General features: G+C 46.1%; 1 long non-coding RNA gene across 1 annotated transcript; it reads right to left on the bottom strand.

The window, feature by feature from the left end:
* Positions 1-7,612: 7,612 nt before the first annotated feature.
* Positions 7,613-14,362, bottom strand: LOC136552736 (uncharacterized). The gene is made up of 3 exons (XR_010782875.1): positions 14,144-14,362; positions 13,935-14,049; positions 7,613-7,753 (listed from the first exon to the last, which is right to left on the bottom strand). It is a non-coding gene; the product is annotated as an uncharacterized lncRNA (long non-coding RNA).
* Positions 14,363-14,808: the final 446 nt, after the last annotated feature.

Genomic DNA, 14,808 nt, shown 5'->3' with positions numbered 1-14,808 from the left:
CACCTCTATATATAGCGCAGTGTGACAGGGGCCCTCCAGCTATAGTGGGCTGGACGCCCCCGATCACGGCGCAGATCAAAGGCCCAACTAGACCGTTGGGTCCAGTTTGGGTTTAGAGATCAATCTAATAGGAAGATGAATCTGGGCCGGGGAAGGAAAATCCTCTCCATCTTCATCTTTGACACCGGCGGTCGAGAGGTGGCGGCGTCTCGCGCTCCTCCTGCTGATGAGGTACCTGATCCATCTCCCTTTAGTGGTGGTGGTGGTGGTGGTGGTGTGCCAGGGTAAAAGAATCGCTGGCTCGTGAGGTCGATGCAGCGCAGTGACTTGAAGCCAGGGATGTGGTCGTTGACGATGAGGTTAAGAAATGGCCGGGAGAGGCCCATCGTCGTCAATTCAGAATACAGATGAACAAACCTGCGCAGGCGGAGAGATGCATTCAGAGATGAGATTGCAGAACATCACAACATACAAGTCGATCGAGATCGAAGGGCGAAAGAATTAAACGCATTGGCTTCCGATCGAATTGTTACTCCACAATCAAACGGGATGAATTAAGGTGGCGGCGGACCTTGAAAGAGGAAGAGGGCCAGAGCGGCGCCCCAAAACGCCGCAAGCCAAGCTGACCAGAATGGCGGCGTAGCTAGGTCTCGGAAGAATTTCTCGGGGTGAAACGTTGAAAGGCAGGCACTGGCAGGGGCGTACCGGGCCTGGCACGGCCCAGTGTTTACATGTGGAGCTTTCTGCTTCCATTGGACCATTTTTTATCAATGTTAGTGTTTGAAAAAAAAAGTTGTCATATGGTATTTCGATTCGGAAAGCATACCATTTCCATAGTCCGTGAAGGGTTTTTCTCGCATGGTACTGCATGATATCAAAACTAATATAAATTTAAGACCAATAGTTTTGACTCGTTGGGCGTGAGCTGGCTCAGTTCGTTAGAAAATATAAACGAGCCAAGTCAAAGGAGCTATCAAGCTACAAGCCTTTCGGTCAGCTTTTAATATATGTTACCAGGCTATATGACTACTCTTGAAGCTTAGGACGCGTTTGGCACTGATCCTGGCGGCTTCGGCTCCTCGCCGCGCGGTACTGTAGCGACACTGTAGCAGGAGCCGTTTCAGAAATCGAGGCACAAAATGAACTGAAAAGAAGCCGAAAAGAGGAGGATCCGGCGAAGCCACGATTCCGAGCTTCGCCGGCTCCGTGCTACAGTGCATGAACAGTACCGGAGACGGAGCCTCCCGGAGCTCCTCCAAACGCGTCCTTAGTGTTTTGCATTTCTCTATACGCACCTTCTGGCATGTAAACACTTTGAGACCAACTATGAAGTTGGTATTGTCTCCAAGGTGTTATAATTTCTTACTAATATCATTATCATCCTTTTTAGCTCAAAAGAATCAAAATTAAAAGAATCGTTGGTGGTGGTGGTGGTGGTGTGCCAACTAGTGCACCTATGGACTATGACCACTCAAACTTTTTATTGGCTTACTTATAGGTCATTATAAACTTTTATAATGGCACACAAGTAAAAGACTTTTTTTTGCAAGAGGGTGCGAGCGGTTTGGTCTCTTGGAGGGGATAACCAGAGGAGAGGAATGGTGTAGGTCGTATGGGCCTAGGCCCAAATAGAGATGGCAACGATGTCTCCCTCATTTCTTCTTAAAAAATATTTGAAATATGGTTTACCTTAATTATGACCAATACTTTGATTAATTGGTGCAAGATTATGTACAGCCGAGTTAAATAACAAGTAGGGGCACTTTAGACATTTGGTATCTTTCATTAATTACAAAGGAGCTGTCTTGCCAAACGTTTTTTACAAAGGCTTCAGCTCCTTCGGAGAAGCCACTTCTTCTGAGAAGCCAGAGCCAGAGCTGTTTTAGGAAGAGACAGAGCCCTGCCAAGCAAGCCCTAAAAGAATCGATGGCTCTTGAGGTCGATGCAGCGTAGTGACTTGAAGCCAGGGATGTGGTCGTCCACGATGAGGTTAAGAAATCTCCGTGAGAGGCACAAGAAGGATTTTTTAGCGATTATTATGTTTGTTTGTTTTATGTGTGTGTGAGAGAAAAATCATTATGTTTGTTAGTTTCAAGATAAATAAAACGGTACGATGATATCCCATCTTATGAAAACATGCTTTTTTGAGAATGAAGAAATAGCAATATTTTTTGATAAATAACAATGAACATGTGACACACATGCCTACTATTCTAAAATAACAATTAATTGACTAGATAAGTGAGCTCACTGTACTAGAAAATCATTTATTGTTCTAAAAATATATACTATAAAATAAAACTAAGCTATATGCACTGGCAACCTCTAAGTCACATATTATCTGTCTTTGCTTGCTTTCTATTGTATTGGGGAATAGGATTCACTTCTGTTTTTGTGAATGTTGGTGCTGCCTTGGGTCCAGATTGCAGGTGCCGCTGGTCGCTGACCCAAGAAAACATCAAATGTATTCACAATGCCCTAATGAATGTCAAAAATGAGGATTGTATACAACACCGGAGTTGTTTTTTTTTAAGCGTACCAGGGTTCCATCTATTCGATCACGGAGCACATGCGCGGGACTGGCCGAGGCCATCAAGGTAGAGGCGACGGCGGCGGCGTGAACTGGGATGCCGCGTCGGACGCGGCGGACGCAGCAGGGGACCTGGAGTACGCGACGGCGGAGTAGGCGGAGGCACACGTCTGCCGGCTGCTGGACATCCTCGCCTGCACCACCGCGTTTGCCAAACCCCGGGACGGCGCCACCAGGCACAAGTCGTCCAAGCACGGGCGCCCCACGACACAGCCATCCCCTCCCGTACTCGCGTCAACTGGGGCTCACGCCGTCGTCAGCGGCGAGGCCGCGCTGCCGATATCGGAGGCGCACAGCGTGGTCGCCATCCGGCCGCCGCCGAAGCTTGGGGAGTTCTACGACTTCTTCTCCTTCGCCCATCTCACCCCGCTCGTCCACTGTGAGGATCCTCACTACTATTTGTCTAATCTGTCATACTCTCCTGTCCATTCTCTGGCTGAAATAATAGCATTCAACAATGCTCAAATCCAGTTGAGGTCAGCTCCAACCCATATCTGCACTCTTCCAATGCAAGTTATCTACATATTCTAAAGATTGCAAACAATTAGATTCATAATGTATTTAAATATTGAAGCCTATAAATTTAATAATCTCTTCAGAACGTATATGTTGTTCGTGTCGCTCAACGATTAACAAAAATTTGGACTAATGGAATTCAGGAGAAGCTCGATCAAAGAGTATGGGCAACAAGTCCTGCTGCTGTCAGAAAACACCACCAGAATTGGTCTCCAGAAGTCTATAATTCATCACCTGGAGGTGCTATCAGAAAATGGGGTGGTCAAGCTAATGAATCAACTCCCCTCATACCTACATTGGTCTTCCTGGCATTGTGGTGCCGGCAGGGTATGATGAACAGGGTGCTCCGTTCAGCATTTTCTATAGCGGGCTCAAGGGTTATGAGCCGAGGTTGATTGAGATGGCCTATGCATTTGAATAGGCTACCAAGGTGCGAAAGCCTCCAACGCTCAAGAATTAGAACATACATCAGCATGAAAGTTGTCTGATAGTGCGTGTTTGGGTGTGCATTTGTCATTACCTTGGTTCGAACATAGGTAGCAGAATACTAAAAAACAAACCCTTATTCCATTTCTTGACTATGTGTTTGACAGGGATGTTTGAAATGTGAAACTGTGTACTCTGTACATACATGGTACGCAAGTCTAGCGAAAACTGTTAAACACCTGGTAAGATGCAGATTCCAAAGAAAAAGGTTGTCTAAGATCCTCTGGTAAGATGCTTGCGACGAGACACCTGTGAGATGCACTATACTTTTCTTTACATGTAAATTTTGATAAATTTCCCTTGCACACACATTAGGTGATTGATTTGTGTCATAACCTACGAGCATGGTAAATCCTTAAGGTTGGTTTATGGATTTCAATTTATATAATATGCATGTTCTTACCACATTCATATTTTAGTGGTTCCTTTTTGTAATATGGTGCAGACCATATGGTGGACTCTGGTGGGATGAGGTAGTGGGAACTGTGTTGACATCTCTCCAAATGCTCCTGTGCAGGTGAGTTGTAACCATTCGTGCTTGTGATGTAGTGCCAGTATTGGAGGCTTGGAGACAAATTGTTTCGATATATGTTGATGTTTATCTGATTAATACGTGTAGTTTTTTTTTGGACAAACTCAAAAAACTGCTGGCCTAAATGAGATAATTCAGCTCTTGTTCTACTATTCTGCTGTTGTTTCCACGCCCACCTTTAGCTGCAATGTGACACTGCAGGCAGTGCTCCTGTGCAGGTGTCAATGTTCTGACTAACAGGGAAGAAGAAGCAAGCTGCAATTTCCCTTTATCAAGAATAGTATTTGTAGGTTCCATAAAGAGCCTTGATGTATTTTGAACAGCACATACCTTAATTCTATATATGTTTAATAAACATTCCACTTGTTGACACTTCCCTGAATTGCTTTTTTTCCTTTTCTTTAGCTTGCATATGAAGGGCGGGCCTGGTGCAAGTGGTAGAGTCTTACCGCCTGTGACCAGAAGGTCCCGGGCTCGAGTCGCGGTCTCCTCGCATTGCACAGGCAAGGGTAAGGCCTGCCACTAACACCCTTCCTCAGACCCCGCACAGAGCGAGAGCTCTCTGCACTGAGTACGCCTTTTAGCTTGCATATGTACTGGTCAGGTCGATATGCCCCTTCTGAAAATTTGTTGGTTAAGAGTTCATCAGGTTATCTGATTGATGATTTTTGAATTTGCTTGTTTATGTTACTCAGGAGATAACTTGGATTGTGGTGACCAGGTGGCCTTTAATCCATTGTCAAACAATTCCGACTCCAAAGCATGCTTTCTCAAAGATTTGCTTTCCTATACATTTGGGATCATTGCCTTGGTTTCCCAAGCTATAGAATCAAGCCTGTGAAACAAAAGATGTTTAAATCCTCTATGAAACATGCCTGTAAACAGCTTGTCCAAGATTGGCATCTCGAGCTTTTGTTGTTGGACTCTGAGTCTGTCTATAGCCTTGGATAGATATGAGGCTTGGCTTACTTCTTTTTTTTTTTATCTTTGTATCATTTTTTGAATCATAAGTCAACCTCATTCCATGTTTGATTAGCAAAATATATATAGCACCTTTAGTAGTTTGAATTGGATTACCTGATATCATTGTAGCGTTAGCATGGGCATTGTCGTTTGGTTGTTTTCATGTGCATCTCCTGAAATGAAGCCATGGCGTTAGCACGGGCACTATACTAGTAGAACGTAGTTTCCCATCGAAAATTAGAACCATTGGTACACAAAAAAAATCCAACAAAAACTGATATTGTTTACAACGCAAAAAATGATTAAAAATAAAAGGAACAAAAGAAGAAATTGGATAAGAAATGGACTTGTGTTCTACTCCCTCCATTTCAAATTATAAGATGGTATGTATATATATTTTGCTATACACTTAGATATACCTTTGCATGTATAAATTTTGGAAGCCGAATGTCTAAAATAGGATCATGCAATGTTATGATTTATACCTAACAGTTTTATCAGAGACGTGCCGCCTTGTGAACCCATTCCACACCGCCGCCACGGGGCTGGGGCGCTGGGCAACCATGGCCTCCACCATCTCCTACGGCGGTCGTCGTCTAGTACAGAAAACATTTTTTTTATAGTAGATTTTTTTTAATCTTTACTAGTGGTGGTTGGTTTGAACCGCTGGTGAGAAATATGAGAAAAAAAAAATAAAGAATTTCTACTAACGTCTGATAGCGCTAAAAAATTATTCAATTAAGAGAGTAATAATATAGAAAAGGGTAAAGTTCACTTTAGGACCTCCAACTATCGTAGAAGTATGGATTTCAACATCCAACTTTAAAACCGGATAACATTGGCCCTCTAACTCTCGAAAAAGTTCACTTTAGGACCCTGGCCAGTTTCCCAGGCGGTTTTGCATGGCACTGTAGCAGTGCTGACGTCAGCGATGACGTCAACACTCCTTTTTTATTTGCAAAATTGATATCTTTTTATTCGGAGCTCCAAATATAGCAAATAATATATCAATTTTGATCGTCTCGACGAGCTCTTTGCAATGGTGTACTGTAACAGAACCGACCAATTATACGAAATTAAGTAAGAAAATCATCCACCAGAGCAGACGATTGAACAAACTTAAGCCCGTATAACCCGGTAGTCCGTGAAATCACGAAGGATTTCAAACCAACTCGTGTCCCAGCCATGATCGTAATAAGTTTAGCGGTCACCATCACAAATTACATAAAAGTTCGCATCACAGATACATCAGAGTTTAAACATAGTTATTACAAACCAGTTCGAATAAAAGTAGCGGAAGTCATTTGTTCAAACCACACACACTCACGCGGAGTTTAAATATAGTGCCAGCGAATGATCATCTCCAACAAAAGCATCAGATGAGACGTAAGGAATGACCATGCCCATGGTCCTAAGCATCACCCATCGCATGATAAAGGCAGTTGATACAGTAGCCGTAATACATCTGCCCATCTGCAACAAGTGGGAATAAAACCCTGAGTACGAGAAGGTACTCAGCTAGACTTACCCGACATAACCAAAAATAAATGACACCAAGGATTATGAAGGGCTTTATAGTAGGGTAGCTGACTCATTTGAAAAAAGAAGCATTTTTAGCATTCCGAGAACCTTTAGAAAAGCATTTTTGCCAAGTTAATTATTATTAACCTGTCGACTAGATTTGCACCTATACTAGAGTAAACATGTGATTAAGCAGATAATGATAACCAGCGATCATTAAATAACTTCCATACTGTCATATTCATTAAAACTGTCCAAGTGTTCCATAAACATTTACTACGATGAAGTAACTCAAGTCAAGTGCTCACTATCCAGGAGCGATGGCGATTCGAATCGATTCCTAACCAGCTGGTGATTTATTCCTTACACAAACCTCACTCACCCGCTAAAGTGAGATATTGATCACCGAGTCAACTTTCCAGGAAATCTCGAGTTTGCCAGGAACCACATGTACCCGGGGGCTGACCGACTACACTTTGGTCTTATCATCCCGCCCCCATGTCCTACCACACCTGCTCCGGCATAGTGCGTTGCGGGCAATCTACTCGGCCCGAAAAATCTCCCAGCTTCGCGGTCGGAAGGTACTTTATCCGGCCAGCTAAATGTAAGGCATGTGTTCAACATGACTCGAGGCCCAACAACGGTCGGTCCTTAATCGACACAGACGGAAAACACTACAGTCCGAAACTCTGCAAGTCTCCGTCCGGTCTCAATTTCATTTAACACTTAGTTATACCATGACTTTATAGTCATCCAAGCAGATCTAGGTAACCACCTATAGCTCGCAGGTGACAGGAAATCACCCGACTTCTACCGGTCTAAGCCAGCTAAGTAGTGACTCGACTGCGGATACCAGGGTAACAAGGATATAGTATAACAAAGGTAAACAAGGTATAATACAGCAACGGTTGCAAACAACTCCTAAACGTAATGCATCAATTAAAGTAAAGCATTTAATTAAATGATTGCAAACCAGGAGAAAATGCTCCGGGGCTTGCCTCTCTCGAAGGAGCTCGGACGGTGATCGGGGCACTCTGGAAGTTCCTCAACGTCCTCCTCGTCGGCTTCTGGCACTTCCTACTGCTGCACCTCGAGCTGCTCCTCGGGCTCCTCGGGTATGACGACTGGATTCTCGGTTTGCGATCCTGTATGATGCAATGCGCGTAAGTGATTATGCACACGGTGCATCGAAGAAGATGAATGCAATGGATATGTCGAAATGCAAGGTAGTCAACATCATCCAAGAAACTATACTATAAGCACATGTCATCTACTGCATTCTCTTCTACTTCTAATATGTTAAGTCAACATATCTTATGAAATGCTTCAAAGATACACCAAAGCTTTACTAATTTCTTAATTATACTTAAAGCAACACTTGCTTAAACCCTAATTAATAATAGGTTTGAATAGCAACATATATTTCTGATGCTCCTAAAAATCTGAGAAGATTACAGTAGCATAATACTATCCTAAACAAACTACCATAAAAATTTCATGGCATTTGGATAAGTAAACTATCCTACACAAAAATGACAAGCTATAGCATAAAAATGAGCATGAAATTACTTTGTACTATGAAAAGTGTCAAACAATAGAATTAATATTTTTCCTAGGTTCTTCATAGCATATAATGACTGTCCAAAAATTATCACATGCATGTTTTATACAAAGTTTGCTCTCTAGCAAAAATAACAAAAATCAGCCATTAAAGGTACTTGAACTACACCTAAAACTTTTCCCACAGTACATGCATGAAACATATTTTTCCTAGGAAGTAAATGACATAAGAAGATTAACAAACTTGAAATCATATTTTTCTGAAGTCTATAGATTTTTCTACACATTTTTCAAGTTATCAGCAATATACATGATTAAATAAAATCCTACGGAAAAGTATCCCAAAAATGACATGCAATAATTTTCCCAAGTAGATCTGATGATAAGGAACCTAGCAAAATTTGTTTCAACAAATTTGAATCAAATTTGATCACCCAAACATTTTTCAAACCATTTTAGATTTCAAATAATAAAGAATAAATGAAAACAAATCATTTAAACAATGCTGGGTCGGCCCATGGCCACAGCGCAGCCCAAGCCTGGCTCGGGGCTTGGCCCACGGCCAACCTGGCCTAGCAACGGCCGAGCGAAGGGGACACGCCTACGCTGGCGGCCAGGCACCACGGCGGCGCGGCGTACCCGCGGGCGGGCGCTTCCCGGCCACGGCAAACCACGGGAAGGCGCGCACAAGGGTCGCAGGGGTAGAGCGGTGCTGATGCACGAGAGAAGGAAGACCGAGGTGGAGCGGTTCACCGGCGCGGGCACGAGCTCCGACGAGCTTGGCCACGGCCGAGCGGGGAAGAAAACGGCCACCATGGCCTCTCACCTCGTCTACGGCAGCCACACACGGGCGCAACCGAAAGGGCTTGACGAGGCGGAGCTACCGGCGGGAGGAATCGGGGAATGAGGCGCGGGAGGAGGAGCAAATCGCCGGCGGAGCGACTGCGGCGCTCGGTGGCGAAGCTCACTGCGCGCGGAAGGAGCTGCTGCGGCTGACTGAGTGCGGAATGCTGCGCTCGGACAGCCTGAATGCGGAGCTGCGGTGGCGTGATATCGGCGCGGCGCGCGTGCTTGCGGGGGCCACGGGACGCCACCCGGCCGGCGTCACCGGCATGCGCTCGCCACGCGGCGCGGCGTGCCTGACGCGGTCGGGCGCGGCGCGCGGGAGGAGAAGACAGCGCGCGGGTGGACTGGGCCACGGCGAGCAAGCTGGGCCGAGGCGAAGGCGGGTGAGCGGGCGGCGGGCGCGGAGGCAGGCCGGGCCGGCTTCGGCTGGCGGGCCAGAAACGAGGCGGCGGCCCGCGACTGAGAAAAGCCCTTTTCCATTTTTATTTTTCAAGAATTTTTCAATTACCAGTTTTCAAATATCACTTTGAGCAAGAAAATGATATCTTTTGAAAATGTCCCAAAAATAAAAGTTGCTTAGAATTTAATTCTCTACAACTTTGCTTTTATGACCAAAGCTAAATTCTTTCTAGATTTTGAATTATCAAATCAAAGTCAATGTTTGACTCCAAACCCTAATTTTGGGAATTTATTTTTGAAGCCAAATTTTGAATTAATTTGAATACAAACATTGCTCCAAAAATTGAACTAAACATTGCTAGATGATTTACAATAGTAGCCAACCATGTTTTACTAATCTAGCAAGAAATTCGGGCAAACACAATTCTAAACAAGTATATGCAACATTCATGTTTCACGAGCATGTTTCATATGTTTCGAAACAGTGTTTCAGTTGTTATTTACATGATTAGGCATGTATGATTAATATGCTTTATGATGCATGCTATGCATGATTTGCAGTGCCTAAATGTAGGCTTAACACCGGGGTGTTACATGTACTCCGTTTTGTTGTTTGAGATAATTTTATTTCATGAAAAAATAAATATTTCTACAAAACAAGTTATGCAATTAAGCTGACGTATGCAAGTATTTTATATACTTTGTATATTTGTATATGTACAACACCAACGTAGTCAGTATATAAAACAGGGAGTTGGACGGTCAATCAGACCTGCCACGATCGCTTAGATATTTTTGAATTAACCTTCCCTAGCTGCGGTTAACTAACTGTCAACATATGACACGATCAAACGATATGTTTACTGCTCCTAGTGTAGTTTTTTTTTCTGTTTTTGTGGTGAAATTAAGTAGCTAGTGGTAGTAGTAGTATTATATTTATCTTGTACCCAAATCCGATACAGTATACGATTCGTATACACCTGTCCTTTTTCCTTTCCTACGGGCTACTATTGCAGCACACAGGAACTGGACGACCATTCGGCCGACCTGTACGTATCTGTTTCCTGGCTGGCATGGCATGAGTATGACCGCATGAAGTGGCAGTGGATAGCTAGATTGAATTGAGGGAGCAGGTAGCAGCAATAGTGAGTGGCTTACTCGTGGTCTAGAATCTTGTGCGGCATCGGTAAGTTGAGCGCGTGCCCCCGCGGGAAGGTCGTCCGGGCGAGGATCTCCGTGGCGTCGGCGTTGCGGTGCGCCTCGTCGACCAGCGCCCGCCCGACGCGAGGTGGCAGCACACGAAGCAGAAGCTCGTGTCGTGCAGCCAGAACCGGACGGACACGGCGCCCTTGTTGAATTATTGCAGAAATATTTTGAATTATTGCAGAAATATTTGCGGACCGGGCGGACACGAAGCAGAAATATTTCTACAAAACAAGTTTTGAATTATTGCATTTCAAAAATGGTCAAACTTATATATTCTATGGTCAAATGAACATAAAAAGACAACATTTCGTGTTACATAATAATAAAAATATTATTTATCTAACAAATTCCACGAGTTCTGTTATTCTAACTTGTTTTGTAGAAATATTCATTTTTTTTTATGAAATAAAATTATCTCAAACAACAAAACGGAGTACACCATTGCAAAGAGCTCGTCGAGACGATCAAAATTGATATATTATTTGCTATATTTGAAGCTCCGAATAAAAAGATATCAATTTTGCAAATTAAAAAGAAGTGCTGACGTCATCGCTGACGTCAGCACTGCTACAGTGCCATGCAAAACCGCCAGGGAAACCGGCCAAGGTCCTAAAGTGAACTTTTTCGAGAGTTGAAGGGCCAATGTTATCCGGTTTTGAAGTTGGAGGTTCAAACTCATACTTCTATGATAATTGGAGGTCCTAAAGTGAACTTTACCCTATAGAAAAATACAGAGGAAACTGAAGATAGCACTAGCGACCGAGCATTCCATGCCAACTTGACAACTTCCGTCTTATATTATACTCCAACTATAAGTCCAATACCTAAGAAGACTGTTGAGATGATATGCTAACCAAGGACTCCAGAAATAATAAAGGAAATACAGAAATAATTCAGAACATATGATCTACGTACCCCCTGGCAGTCGGCGCAACTCTAGACTTGTGCCTAAACATTCGAAATTTACCTTCACCACCGCCGCCGCAGATACCACCGAGCACTTGCGGCGTTACCTCCACTCCGGTGAACACGACAAAACTCAAACGCTTCGAAGGTTCGAGTAGATAGGAGCCCGAGAAGAACCTTGCAATGTAGAACCTTCTGGAGCCAAGGTAAACAAGCTTGCTTCCGGAGCAACTGTAATCAGGCTTGCTATTGTTGTCGATGGGAATGTGCAAGCTCCTGCCAAGTACCCACTACCTCCGGCTCCGGCTTGGAGTCCAAGGTGGAGAGATCAGCGGCAACCAATTGATCCGTGTCACGAGGCGAGCCGCCATACTCACTCTTATAGATGCCAATGCCAAACCAGAGGTTGAGCTCGGGTACATACTCAGCCTTGCCGCTGAAGGGCAGCATCCAGTCGCCGACTTTGCTCCATGTGTGGCTCACGGCGTCCAAGCAGTATGTGCCGGCGCCATACGCGGATACGCAGATATGGGAGCCACCGCCGAGGACGGCGTAGGAGGTGATCAAGGTGCTGACCCGCCGGTATTTGGGCTCACGGAGGTACGGTAGTGGCGGGAGGAGCTGGTGGTGCCAGGATTTGGTGGGGGCGGTCATGCTGCTCCTGCGGTAAGGCATCGAACTGAGGGCTTTGCGGCCCCAGGTCTCTTCGCTCCTGTTTGGGCTTCCTCGGCAAGATGAAGAGAGTGCCGTCGGGGTCCGGGTCGCCGTAGCCGTCGGCGCTGGGGACGAAGACGGAGACGGGGCGCTACTTGAACTTGGGGAGGGTGGGCATCGTCACCACCTGGCGCGTGTCCGCGTCGAAGAGCAAGGAGCGCCCGCATGCGTCCGTGCAGAACACCTTGCGGCCTGCAACCGGCACACAGCTGGCGCTACAGTCGTAGATGTCTTTGTTTCCAGGCTCGCCAAAACCTTCCGATTGGGTAGCTTTGAAGCTGAAGGTCGGGCTGGGAATCACGGTTCTTCTCATTGTTGAGTCCACCGTCGCCGCCGATGCTTCAGTGGCCGCCGTCAGGACGGTCAGGTCTGGATGGAAGAGCTGGAGGCGCCTGAAATCGATACAGCGCAGCGACCTGGCAGTGAACGTCTCATCCCAAACGATCAGATTCAGAAACTGTCGCGAGAGGCCCATCGTTTGATTCGGATTGTCCCTCTCCTCTTTCCTTACTTCCTTCCTTCCTTGTGAACTGCGTTCTACTAGCAAGGGCAAGAATAATAAAACTTAAAAAAATATCATAGGTATAAAGAGATAACTCAAATCAAAGAAATAGGGAAAAAAACGCATTGGCTTTCGATCAAACTACTATGCTGCGACACCGACCTATACACGCATCGACGCCCCACGCCGCCAGGAGATCAGAGTCGCGGTCACGACTAGCTAGTTCGTCTACAGCAGGCAAAGGGAGGAGTGTAGTGCAGGCCAAGATCGGCTCTCCACGCTCGCCTCGCCGCAGCCGCCGCCGCCGCTTTGGAGAGGACGAACCGGAAACTGCGGCTCTGTCTGTCCAGTTGGATGTGTTGAAGGGTTATTATTTATGGGCTAATTGGGCCTGGTCAATTAGGGGTTGCGACTGATCGAGTGGCCATCACTGCGCGAGAATTGAAGTCCATGCCCAGCGGCTAGACAATCTATATTTAAAATAAAATAAAAGTATACCAAGATTTAAAAAAAATAAGAATGTTACATATACGAGTTAGACTTATATGTTCTTGTAACAATTTTTATTAAAATTAGATATGATAATGAAAGAATTTGATAAAAAAAACTAAAAGAATTAGATGAAATTATAAGACGAGGGAACGGCCAAACAAATAATACAGTATACATGCCTCGTATATTTATTTCTTATATACTAAAAATAGTAGTTACACTTAGCGGAAGTCATGTGAATGGCTTGTATTACGGAAAAAGTCTATCTCACCCTCAACCACTGTGGCTGCTCGAGTACCCTTGAAATTTGAAACCAGGTAATGAGCACAATAAAGTTTCACAACGGGTTTAATTTACCCCCTATAGTGGTTTTGGCTCCCGGTTTTGCCTACGTGGCAGTCCAAGCCAGACCTTAGTGACACGCTGGACCCCAGCCCCAGCAGTGGCGACAATCCATTTTTTAACAAAAAAATATGATATACCTATCCATTTTTTAACAAAAATAAAATATACTCATGTGCTTTGAGCCTTGGACTCGGCAAGTGGCTATGGCTAGACTGTGAGCTGCGCCAGGTATCGCAACAAGAAAACCCCGGCTTGACGGCACGGGCATACAGGCAGCACCGGGAACGGGAACCAGAGGGAAAGGCCGGTGCTTTTGCAGGAACAGGAGAGGGAGCTTGGGCTTGACGGGGGCTTACAGCAAGGTTCGGCTTTTGCCGGTCTTGGCGTCGGGGTCGGTCTGGTTCAGGCGACGCCGAGGTTAGCTCGGAACGGACGGCGTGTCGTGTATTGTCTTCGCGACCTTGAAGACGGCTTGGCGGAGAAAGAAAGCAAGATCGGCACAAGGGCTTATTAGTTGTCCAACCATCGCAGAGAAAGGAGAAGGCTTGGTTGTGAACGGGCTTACAGAAGGCCGTGGCGACGGTTGAACTGGGCGAGGGATGGCGCTGCCGCGTCGTGGTCGTGGACGCCGGATGCGTCGTGGTCGTGGAGATCTGGGGCGAGGTAAGGATGCCGCGGACGGCGTCGTTGCCTGGAGTCGCGGGTGGAGAAGAGAAGGAGGCAGGGAGACTGTGGCGGCGGATGGGGAAGATTGGGAGGGCAGCAGGCGGCCGGGTGTTTTATAGCGCGGACCCACAGGGTACGCCGACGTCCATGCGGCCACGCCCGACGCCTCGGTTCCGCTATCCGCACGCGGACGTAAACTCCGCCTCGCGCCTCGAACCCCAACTAACGCGCAAGTAGGCGTCCAATCGGCTTGGCGGCGCCGCTTCCGATACCCCGTGCGCGGCGGCAGGCCGGCACACCGGCCACGATGCCGTCGCCTACGGACTCACGGAGGCTTGGTTCCATTTAGTCCTAACCTGTTCGGTATTATGGACTAATTACCATTAAAGCTGCTAAAAAAAGACCAAAACGCCCTCACTGCCATCCTTATCCTGAGAGGGCGCAACAGGAAGATGGAGAAGAGGAGCTCGCGGCCGGCGGGGCCGCGCCCGTCAACGTGCATGGCTCGTGGCCGGCCGGGGTTGCAACCGGCAGGGCCGCGCCCGGGCGCCCCTCGCTTGCTCG

This window comes from Miscanthus floridulus, chromosome 4, assembly GCF_019320115.1.
Source record: "Miscanthus floridulus cultivar M001 chromosome 4, ASM1932011v1, whole genome shotgun sequence".
Classification (NCBI taxonomy): domain Eukaryota; kingdom Viridiplantae; phylum Streptophyta; class Magnoliopsida; order Poales; family Poaceae; genus Miscanthus; species Miscanthus floridulus.
Note: the sequence above shows the minus strand (reverse complement) of the source record. Positions and strands in the feature narration are given on the sequence as shown.